Here is a 12,218-nt window from a genome sequence, read left to right as displayed (position 1 = left end):
GCCCATGGTTTCTTGGGTTCTATTCATATTGATAAACTTATGTTTATTGTCTTCAGGAGTCCCCAGAGTGACTTGAAAACCTGTGATAATCTCTGAACATCCATACTGTGAAGACATTGACACACTCCTTACACAAATATAACAAGGGGAGAGCCAAAGGGATCTCACAGACCTCAGAACAGTTTTGCAACACCTGTACTTTTTCCTCAATATCCACTCAAGCTTCATTGAGCTCCACTGTCTCGCACAACTGTTTTCCATTCTACAAAGTTAAGATGTCATTTTTCTACTTGTGGCTGAGATGGAGGTTGCTAAAATTCAGTTGAGGTGTAATTAGGCATGTTCCTGTATGAATGCTGGAGTACTGAGTGCACCACCAATGGGTTCCCACAGGTGGAACTGCCCCACCTCAGCAGTCACTTCTCAGTCAGCTCTACTGGTGTGATGCAACAGATGTCACAAACCTTTCTGCTCTGCTTCTCTGTTTGGGTATTCTCAGGAAAAGAGCAATGTGGCTCAAAGCTTGATTTGTCTGAACTACTCAGTATCCGTAAAGTCATCACAAAAATCAAGGCAGCATTTGTTATGCTATATAGAGCAAAAGACGGGAAGAAAACGGAGCCATTGTACAAAGTGCCAATTAGGTCTCTTAGTGAGCCATAGAAGTAAAACTCCTCAAAACAAAATTGCATTGCCATGCAATGAATCATGAATGATGTTGTACCAGGTGTCAGAGGAAGGGGGGGAAGTGCAGCAGTGGAAGATTTTTGCTATGCTTTGTTCTGAAGCTGTTAAATGTTGTCATTTTCAAGTAATTGAAACAGTCCTGCTGACTGCTTTGCAGTTTTGTCTAGCAGAACTCTGGGTATCCCAGAAGCAGATTGTAATGTTGTTGATAGGATCTAAGGTGATAAACATGTTAATAAGCTTGGACTCGACTTGAGGTTGGAGAGGCTGCTCTGCATACTAGTGCAAGGGATATTGGATGCAGCAAACCCAGTGCCCAGGAAGGGGAATTCCTCGGTGGTGCGAAATGCTCAGATCTTACCAGTAAATAGAGGCCTGTTATTTGACATAGTAAGATGTTTTCAGTAAAACTGTGTCTCAATCAAAGCTGCTATGGTTGAGATTGTCCTTTTAATTTTCACAAGTCTCCAAATGTTCCTCCTCGCTGTACTTCAGTATTTCTCTGAGATGCTTCCTTTGATGGGTACCCACAAACTCCATCCTGGCCCTTCAAATTACTTGGGAGGTGTGCATTACTTTCTGGGCTACTGCAATACTGACTAGCCTACCTCTGGTCTGTGTATTTGGGAGTCTGCATTTAAAACAAACAAAAAGCTAGCCGTGTTTTACCTATTTCCATCATCAATACCTCATATAAGATAGTATCACTTTTACAAAGAGGTAGAATTTAAAGGACCAGTTTAATAGGGAACTGATAGCAAATTATTTTAGTAATAGCTCATTTTTCTAAAGTATCTGTACTGGAAACTGAAAGGAGGTAGTGAGCAAAACTTCAGGCTACTCATCTGAAGGCACTGTCTTCTCAGTATAAGGAAAAAACACATCCCATTTTTAAGCTTTCCATTAAAACAATAGCATGTGCATGTGAGATAAGGCTTCATTCCTGAGAACTTACTTTGTAAAATCTTCTCACTATCCTTCTCTATTCCCTCTTGTCGCTGGGTGCATCCCTTCATCCAATATCCTGTCCTCTTACATCCTATCTAGCCCAGATTTGCTTCCAAAGGAAAAAGGCTATGTCAGCTGATCAGAGCATGCATGGACCTGAATCCAGCTTGCTCCCCTCTGTGGTGACTGAGAGCTGTCTTTACTCACTCTTCATCTCTTTCCGTTTCTCAGAATGACTTTCTTCATTTGGCAATGAGCTCAGCAGGACTTCAGTTAATAAGATAGGCAGCAAATCTGAGATGTTTAAATGCCACTACCTGCAAGCTACTGTCTGTGATGGAGGTAATAACCTATTGCTGTATCTTCACCCTCCTTTACAAGCAGGTGCCCTTCAACAGTCTCATGTAGCTCGGTTTGGAGGTGCCTCTAGAGTGCTCTCCTTTTTTTTCCCCTCACAATAAAACAGCACATTTCATACATTCTTTTTTTTTTAATCTCACCAGATGATAGAAGTACACTTTGCTGAATGTTCTTTAGGAATCCAACTTGTACAAGTTAGGAAGCTTTTGAAAATATGAAGAAGCCCTGCTGGGTTTGCAGAGCAGAGTCATAAGTGATGAACAATTAATGTATGTAAACGTTAGCTTTTTTCCACAAGAGTTAACTGAAAAAAATATATGGTGAATATTTTTGCTTTGCTGCATCTAAGAGCTCTGAACTCAGAGAGAGGTGAGAGCTCCCTGGCACTGCAGCTTTTACTGGGTTGTTTGAGAAACATAAGCCACTTACAGGACAAACTCATGAAACTTGCAGGCTCTGGCAGTGTTTTGCAAAAAGCTGACAGCCATTTAAATATGCACGGAAAAAGAGCAGTGTGACCCTTGTGAATAGCAGCAAATCAAATCCAAGCTGTGTTTCTGCAAGAACAGAACCAAAAAAAACCCCTGTTTTTCTGTTATTATTATTATTACCCTTTCTAATATTTAGCCACTCTGAAGAGGAAATGGTCCATGAAACTTCCATTTGTACAGTACTGACTTGAAAGTTGAGCCATGTGCATTTTATTTATTACACTGAACGATTATGGTAAAGCTGAGATGTTGTCTATGGTATATTACACAGGAGATCAGATTTGAGGCTTGTAATAATTTCCTCTGACCAGAAGGCTAAAGACTGTATTAATTCAGAGAATTACAGCTCCCAGTGATGAGCATGAAACAGGAGCACAGGGATTCTTGATGAAGATACTGTTAGTGAAATATCCATACCGATAAGGCAAGAGAAAAGTAAAATTCAAGGATTTTTTTTCTTAATGTGAAGGAACTTTCCCTAAATATCATGAGTTCTAGGTGCTCCTATAGGGACTAAGCTGTCCTTCAATTTCTCATTAGTATTTAATTGGTAAAATTAAAGTCTTTCCACTTTGCCAATGGCCAGATTCTTGAACTTCTAAGGTAGAGAAAGCTCCCTTCTGTTTTGTTTGTGGGAATTTTCCCTAGCCAAGGCCAGTGGGTTTTGCCTGCCCTGTTCTAGAGCTCTTAATAGGGGCCAGGAAGATCCTTGTTCAATAAAGAGGTGCAGGTGGCTGATGGCAAATCTCTTGGATGTTTGGCTGGAAAAAGCAACTTGCGTGTTAAAAAAACATATTCTGTTAGCAGCATTTGTGAGCAATAAACCTGGGAGGTTCCTTTGCTCCCGGAGTGCCATGGAGACTGCTTTTACACCGCACTATTTGTCCCTCATAACTCAGTTTTGAATAGCTGTACTCTTACAGCTTTCCTGAACCTTCATAAGCAGGTCTCAGCAGTGGGAGTAGAAGCTTTGGAAAGGGCAAAGCATCTCTTGAAAACAGTCTGTTCTTTGTTACTAAAGATATTTCTGTTAAAAGCTATCAGAGAAAGTGAAGGGCAACGTGAATATGTCTGAAGGAAAAGTAATAATAAATAGGGAAGGCTGTTTGTTTGTCAGTGAAGCATTTTGGAGCGTTTTTTGTCTTGGACATCTGTTTGTCCTGGCAGAGCAGTAGAGGAAAGCTGGGCATATTTTGGACTGGAAGTTGTAACATTAACTGACATGTACAAGTCTTTCTCCGTACTCTGTGCACCCAGTCCTGAATCTGTTTTCGTTTATATATCTTTTAGATACTTCATTCTGTTCATTTTTCCATTTCTTCTTAATAAACTTCTTTATCTGAAACCCAATTTATCTATTAATAAAAGTTGTCAGTAGCCAAACAAATTAATTTATCTTCTTGGAGTGTTAAAAAGGATTTGTATAGCACTTGTCTTCCATTAATGCAGCATTTGAGGAGTCCAGCTGCCTCACCATAAGTCTTCTTTCTGAATCTATTAATGAGCTTAAAAAAAAAGGAAAGAAAATAACTTGCTGAGAGGGAGTTTCTTTTTGTCCTGAACCCTGGTCCTTTCATTTCCAAGAGATTTATGTACCAATGTTCTTTGAGCCCATCTTTCAAAACGTGTGCATATTTGATCATCCGGAGAAGATGTGACTAATGATACAATCAGTGCTATAAATGGTGGCCACACTGAGAAGCACATCTACTGTTCACAGATCTGTTCTATTTACAATTTGTCTTATGTAATCGGGGAGCAATTCTTTTATGTTTCTTTGGGATCCTTTCCAGCAAGCAATTCTTAATGCATCAAGCTTTCCTTATTGCTTTTGGACTAAATGTCTTTTTTATGGCCCTCCTCAAACTTGTCTTCTGTTTGGGTGGTGTTTTGTTTTTTTCTGTTGCCACGTCTCAGCAGCAAGAAGTGTATTAGCTTGCATCTTTTCCCTGAGGATTTGGCCTAACAGCTATTTACTGTTGTAAGTTTCACTAGATAAACTCATAGTGCTGTCGGGTGGTGGTGAGGTGGAAGAGATGCTGCTCTGAATGTGATTGAGAACACTAGAAAAGCATCTAGGACCTATTCCAAAAAACTTCCTGTCAGTCTTTCTGTTCACATGCAGATAGAAACAGGTTCCTCTGACCACAGTGAATCCACTTTAGATTTTGCATGGGCTCCATGGTGCCACACAGAGCCATGAACATGTATCACTACCTATGTTAAAGCCTGATCAACCACGCAGGTCACACAGTGATACCTAAATAGTTGTATGTGCAGGACAGAGATAGCAAGTGCTGGCAGCTGAAATTTGCCTTTGTGGTCCTTGCACTGCAGGTATTTCATCCATGATTTTTCTATCTTGAATACAGCAGGGGATCCCTAAGAATAAGAAATGCTAGAAAAAAATCCTAATTCTTTGTCCTGTGAAGGACAAAATTATTAACTCTACTGGCTTTTTCAATATTCTTGACTGCTTATGCTATTCAGAGTCTGTTTCAGACTTCCTTCAATATTGCTGTCTGCTATGGACATTTGTCCCTTGTGTAAAAAAGATAATATTTTTCACTTAGCAGTGCTAGGAAAATAAATTGCAATAATGCTTACAATGTGGAGGGAGGGAAGGCTGTAAATGGATGACTATGAAATTCTGTTCATAAACTGATGGAATTACAACATAACAGAAGACAACTGATTTGCTTTCTTGCTGTGTTGCCAGATCAAATAGTAATTTTGAGCATACCAGATGTATATTATTTGTCCCATTGTGATTAGAAAAAGTCAATGGCATCTCCTTGGGATGCAATTCGCTTCTGGAATAAATGGCATTTGCTTTACTCAAGCTCTTTGTGACTATTCTTCAAAATGACTTTTTTTTTTTTCATAGCTTCAATCTGCTTAAGTCAGTAGAAATATCTGAATTGCTTCAGTTGGTTAATATGCCTTTTCTGTTAAGGCAGTTTTTGTTAAAATTGTATTAATAGTCTTTACTTTTGAAGCTAAAGGTAAAATGTCCTATGGCTGTCTTCCTTTGAAACCAGATCCCCTTTAAAAGGTTTTAACTGAAGATGGAGTGTTACACTTTCACGGGGGATCCTCTGCTTCTTCTCAAGTCAGTTTAAACAGCTGAAGGGAGTTTGCAGAAGCAAATTTTGCATGCTGCTGCATGAGAAGTGTAGCGCTGCTGAATGGGAGCAGGCGACATCCTGATGCTGTGTCACTTATCAGCAGGAAGGTTCAAGCAGGGAACTCAGTGCTAAGTGCAGTATGGGAATAAAAGCCATGTGGGTGGATGAATAGGTGCACAGGAACAAAACTGTGCCATGTGCTGCTGCGTTAGAGCAATCATTTTATCACTTTATTCTGTACCATCTCTCCCTTGAATGTTTTTCTTTTACCTAATCCAACAAACAGTATTTGTGCCACTCTGGGCCATGGATCCCATTCCATGTGTAAGCACATGGAGGGAAGCTGTGGTGGAGTGCAGGAAGGGTGCATGCAGGTTTTTGGAAACCTCATGAAATCAACTGCCAGGCTTTAAGCATTTTTGAAATTCGGGCCCACTTATGGGTGCTAAGTGCTCAAATGTCTGGCCAGGAATTCCTTTGAAAAATCTGGTCCAGATTTTGCTGTCTACAATTAGTGTGTTGCATCTGTGGTTCCCAGCTGGGGAGTCAGACCACATGGAGAGGTGAAGCACAGAGTCCAGGAAAACAAGATGTGCTGGTTTTGTCCTGGAGGCGCTGAGCTCCCAAAGCCCATAGGACTGAGGATTTTGGAGCAGAGACAGTCGGGTAGATAGGATTACTCATGTCTGTTCCCATCTGGCCATGTAAACATATACATGCAATGGAGGCAGGATATTCCTCGCATATTTTCTTTCTCTTGACCAAGAAGAACCTACATAGCAAAGCTCAAAGAACAGGGATGAATGTTCTGGGTGGCAAAAGGTGGTCTTCACATAGGGCTGTGGAAGGGAAAGGTGGGAAGCTTTTCTTCTGCATACTGGCAGTAATGGAAACAGCTGATAACACATCCAGAGTAATGTCAGAATCTGTCCTCTGCAAATTGGCAGAGAAAGCACTGAATACTGAAATGATGTGTGAAACTGAATCACTGCAGGGATGGGTTCGTGTATTTGGGGCACAAAAGTTTCAGGTTTTGATCCCACTCTGAGAAGGAATGGTAACTCTTTTTCCTCAGTAAATTTGTCAGGAAATGACCATGCTGGGTTTTACTGCGTCATACTATCCTGAAGTACTGAAATGGCAAATTAAAGAGGGTATTCAGGGATCACAAATGGTGAGTGATACAGGACAATTTCCTTACTATTTCCATGGTCGTCGCTATATACAGAACAGCTCTGTAAAACACTAATGCACTGAGGCACGTTGTATGCAGGTCCCTTTAGCCCATGAAGGAACAGAATGGAAACAAAAGTGACAGAGGAGCTTGTTCCCATCATGAGCAACCAACCATTACCATATTATTGCTGTATTTGATTTTCTTCATTTAAATGTGTGATGGCAGCAGTTTACACCAGAAATCAAAGGTGATTATTTTGCTATAGATTTGTCAAGCAGGGCATAAAGTCTCCTGCTTCTGTCCTGACAAATGTGCTTATTACATCAAAATCGCCATTACAACTATGAAATGTATTTTCTCCTGTAAACAAAAGGAACTGATCTTGCAGGAAAAGGTAGTCTTTGCAACATTTCTCTAGTGTTTGCTGGGATAATACTACCACAGAAATTAAATCTGCCCTTCCAGTTAGGGGCTAATTGTGGATGTACATTATGGCTATACACGTATGACAAGCACACACCTTGGGCATGCTGGCTTACTGGATGCTACTCTTGAAGAAAACAAGTTCCATCCTGTTTTATGGCAGAAAAATCTGGGGTAAAGTCTGTGACCATTTAAGTAGGCTACTGTGCTAAATCCCATGCTAGGATGGCTTCTAAATGCATAATTTTATTTAATAGCATGGCTAGCTTTTAATATACAGGGAAAATGCTGCGATGGAAATGAGCTGGGGTTGATCTGGAGTGGGAGCAGGGAACACACAGCCTCACAGACAGTTTCGCATGGCAATTACAGAGGCTACAGCCAGCAATGTAGGATTTGTGCTCTTTCTGAGGGATTTACTACTGGAAATGAAGGCCTCTCCAGCCCCCTTCAAGAGAAGTCTGTTCCCCTTCAATCTTTAGATAGGAAAGAAACTTACCTCCAAAATCCAAGGCCTTTGCAACACAGGAAAAGGCAGGAAAAGAGCAGATGCTCAACCAACCCAGTGATAACTGCTGCAGTGTGTTCAGACTAGATGAGGTGAATGGATTTCAGTTCTGCAATGCAGCCATGCATTTCCTCTGTAGAAACATCCCTGCCAGACTACCCAGGCCAAATGAATTTTACTGCAAATCTCAGAGGAAGGATGGAGGTACATGAGAAAATATTCTAAAGAAATGGAACTGCAGACTTTGGGAGACTGCGGACTTTGATCTGGATGATCCCTATAGACAAGGACACTCAGCAAACTAAAGAAGCATGCCACTTTCTCCCACTTAAAATCTACTCTGAGGAGTCAGTGGAAGGATGTAGGGCCCTCACAAGGACTGGTAGTTACTTATCTCCTGCATAACCTCTGGAGATGCTTATCACATTTCACAGTCCACAGAGGGAGCTGGGGGTAAGCCAGTGTTCTCACCTGAGTGGCTCAAACGTAGCAGTGTGCATTCCCTTCATACTGCAAACTAGTCTGTCTGCAGCCTGCAAGGTCTCAGGGAGGATTTACTGCCTTGCAAACTGTCCTTTGAAAGGACAGGGAAAGTGGAAATAAATTAAAGTCTGCCCCAAAGCATCCTTCCCTATCACAACTGAAGGCTGCTGGTCTCTCTCCCCCTATCAGCACTGTGCAGTTAAAGTTAGTGCTTTTTTACAAATTACTGGCAGCTGTGAATGACTAATGTTTTTAGAATAAAGCCAGTTTCTTTTTTTATTGCACATGGAGTGAGGCTATGCAAAAGGTTTTGGATGTGTGTACAAGTTGAATTGCACTCACCTCTTCAATTAGGCCAAGGGATTTCTATCTCAAGCAGGCAGATAGTGAGTTCATTAAAGCACAGGGTGTGCAAAGATGCATAATTTGCTTAGGGCTACAGTGAATGGTGCTACTGTGAGGGGTTTGGATTTAGTGATGAATGTTTTGTGACATGATCTCTAGAGAATGGGATACTGACCATGTAGCAAGCTGTTGAAACCTGCCCAGGTTCTCTTGGTTGTTTGCCCTGAGCTGTATGCTGCACAGCTCTGACAAGTGCAGCTGCGAATTATAGGACTGTTCTCTGCTTTAAAAAGTGGGTTCTCTGACAAGGCTATTCTTTCTACCAGAATCCATGTTGTACAGTTAAATCCTGCTCTGCAGCCTTTGGTATCATCTGCAAACTTCTTACTAAGAAGTATTAGCAGTCACTGCTGCTCCTTCAGAGTGCTGACCACTCCTTTGTGTTTGGGAGCTTCAAGAGTGCTGTGAGTTTCCACACAGGGAGAGCAGGCTGAAAGCACATCCAGTTTCTTCCTATAAGAATATTGATATGAATGTTAGAGGAGAAGCTTCTTGCCAGGAAGGATGTGAACAAAAACAGTGTAGACACTACAGACTAGATGAGGTATTTTTCTGCCAGCAGAACTATACAAAGAAAAAAATAAAGTCTATCTACACAGTTCAGTGCAGCTGCAGGGGGAAAAACACAGGCTGGCTGTGAACACTTAGAGGTGGTATTGCAATGCTAGGTGGAGCACATGCATGTTGTGGGGGACACAGTGAGCATCATTGAGAAATGATGCATGATGAGGAATGCTAAGAAATGTGGGAAGTAGGTGCAATGGAGAATGCAGCCCAGATAACACTGTGATCCTCTCAGGTGCCTGATCAAAAAGCAAAATGACTTAATGGGCTTTTTTCCCCAACTTTTCCCAGTCCTACTTGTGCAAGGCCTTTGACATGAATATGAGAGATGTGGATTTGAAAGCTGGGTTATTCAGTGGATAAATAATTGGTTGGATGGTCACAGCCCAGAGGTTTGTGATAAATGGATTTGTGTCCAACTGGGGGCCAGTTATGAGTGGTGTCCTACAGGGGTCAGTTTTGCAACTCCAGTACTCTTCAACATGTTTATAAACAGCGTAGTGAGACTGCATATACTCTCAGCAACTCAGCTGAGTGGTGCTGTTGATGCAATAGAAGGGAGCGATGTCATCCAGAAGGTCCTAGACAGGCTTCAAAAATGGCCAACAGGAGCCTAATAAGGTTTAACAAGGCCAAGTGCAAGGTGTTGCAATCCAAAACGTGTACTGACTGAGAGAACACATTGAGAATGGACCCGTGGAGAATGTCTTGGGGGTCCTGGTGGATGAAAGGCTTGACATGAGCCAGCAGTGTGCTTTGAAACACGTTGCCCAGAGGAGTTGTGGTTGCCCAGTCTTTAGAGGCTTTCAAAGCCAGGTTTAATGGGGCTCCAGGCAGCCTGATGTAGTAGTTGGCGTTTCCCTCCATGGCTTAGAGTAAAATGACCTTTAAGATCCCTTCCAACCTAAGCCATTCTATGATTCTTACATGCAATCTGTTTGCTCTCAAGAGTCCCAGTTCTCTCCTCTAGGCTACTCCTCTATGGCTTATATTTGAATCACTTAATTAGTCTTAATTAGCCCTAATGGGGGGGGACATCTGCTGCTTGCTTCAGTTGTCACAATCAAGGAAGGGTCTGCATCATAGGATATCAGAACTGTACTTGTCCTTATAAAACAAGAAACATTTGTCAACCAAACCTCAGAGAATGTCATCTACCAAGCACTTGAGCACAGCTGTATCAGGTTTCTTGTCACTGCCCTGATGATTAGTTACACATCATTTGTTTGCTGCAAAAGGCACCTAAGTTGAGGGAACAAAGCTTGTAATTAGAACAACGTAGCTCAGATGAGATGCATTCTGCCTGAGCATCCAAACCAAACACTTGGCTCAGGTTCTTTGGACGGCATTTCTCTCACACTCACATCAGAACAGCAACTGCCCTAATTTCAGGCCAAAGGAGAAGAGTATACGGGATAGAGAAGGGACATCCTCCTGCTTCATGGTGCTATTCAGTGTTTTATATCCACATCCAGGAGATATTTTGTGAAATGCAAATTTACAGCCATTTCAACTATATAACCTTTGCATCTAGCGTCTACCAAAACTTAAGAAATCTCCAAAAAATGATTCTGAACCCAAGAATATAGCATAAATACAGGGTTTTAAAATGACTAAGTCCCATAGCATGCTCTGAGAAACACCTGCTCTGGGCTTGCTTGAGCCAGGGGAGAAACGAACTGTTAAGCTCAAGAAGCTACTGCAGAATTCCCAGCATCTGCCTTCTCTGGTTCAAAACAGATAACAGTCATTATGATCACTGCAGTTGTAAAAAAAAATCTTTCTATCACAGTAAGCTCTAACAGAGACAAACCTTCACCTGTGCAGATAGATATTTGTTAGTCACAGTCAACATCTGAGCTTTTTCCTAAAGTCATATGGCTATTGGAGCTGAGTGACCTATCGAAAAAGTGTATGATGCTTTCACTGGCTTTTAGCATTAATTGCATCTTCTTCACCACTGTATCTGGCATCTCCATGTACTGGACAACTCCTTGGAAAACAAGTTTTGTTTTTTTTATATATAGCATAAGCCAGAAGAAAAGGACTGTTGCTGCTTTATCTCCTGCTCATGGATTAGAAAATGTTTGTCTAGGTGACAAATATCAGCTGTATTTAAAGGCATTAGTGAGCAAGTCAGAAAGCATGAAGAAACACGTGTCCCTTAAACAGTCAAATTCCTCTGATTATCCTGAAACTCCTAATGAATACAGTGAATGCAGATCTTCAGTGCATAATTGCTATTTAACACCATAGAAATGATCCTCAGGAGACTTAAATGTCCAAGTGAGACCCTGCGTGGACTTGCAGAAATTCCTTCATAGCTGCCAGAATTGTTATCAAAGCAGAGTTTGGTTGCAGACCTTGCTAATCCATATGAACTTTGTGTTTCTGGTTGTGCTAAAGCAGGGAAGGCTGAAACAGGTAATATTCATGCATAATTTTAAGAAGCAATTCATGCAGCAGAGAAGAAAATGGTTATCAGATGAGGATATATATGGAAATATAAACAGAGAAACCAAAAACTATCAGATAGCAGTGTTGCAGTCTGGGAATATCTGAAGCTTTAGTTAGGGGAAAATAAAATAAAATAAAAATGGGATGGTGAGAATGATGAATGGCTAGGGACAGGGAATACAGATTACTGTCAAAGGTGCAGACACTGAAGTGGAGGTTGGGCTGAGAAAGGTAGTAAGTCTGCCTGAACTTGGATGTTCTGTCGCTGACATCCCATAGTTGTACTCGAATCTAAATTCACAGGACTCGTGTTATTTTTGAGAAATCATTGATTGGACAGTTAAGCAAAGCTGGATAAGTGTATCAGCTTGAGCATTGGGCTGATTGAACTGGGAAACTTGGAAAAAAAAAAGTGATTCAAGAGGAATGGAGGAAAGTGAGGCAATTTGTGAGACTGGACGTTTGCAGGAATACAGCTGAAAGATTTCTTAGGTCTATTTTATTATACCAAAATGTGCTTTGCTATAGGGAGATATCTGTACTTCTTTCCATCTGGTGTGCAAAAGAGAAATAGATGAAATCAGAAA

This window comes from Cyrtonyx montezumae, unplaced genomic scaffold (genome assembly GCF_038088225.1).
Source record: "Cyrtonyx montezumae isolate F1298 unplaced genomic scaffold, pur_monq_1.0 scaffold_18, whole genome shotgun sequence".
In the NCBI taxonomy this organism is placed as follows: Eukaryota; Metazoa; Chordata; class Aves; order Galliformes; family Odontophoridae; genus Cyrtonyx; species Cyrtonyx montezumae.
This window is presented reverse-complemented; position numbering follows the sequence as displayed.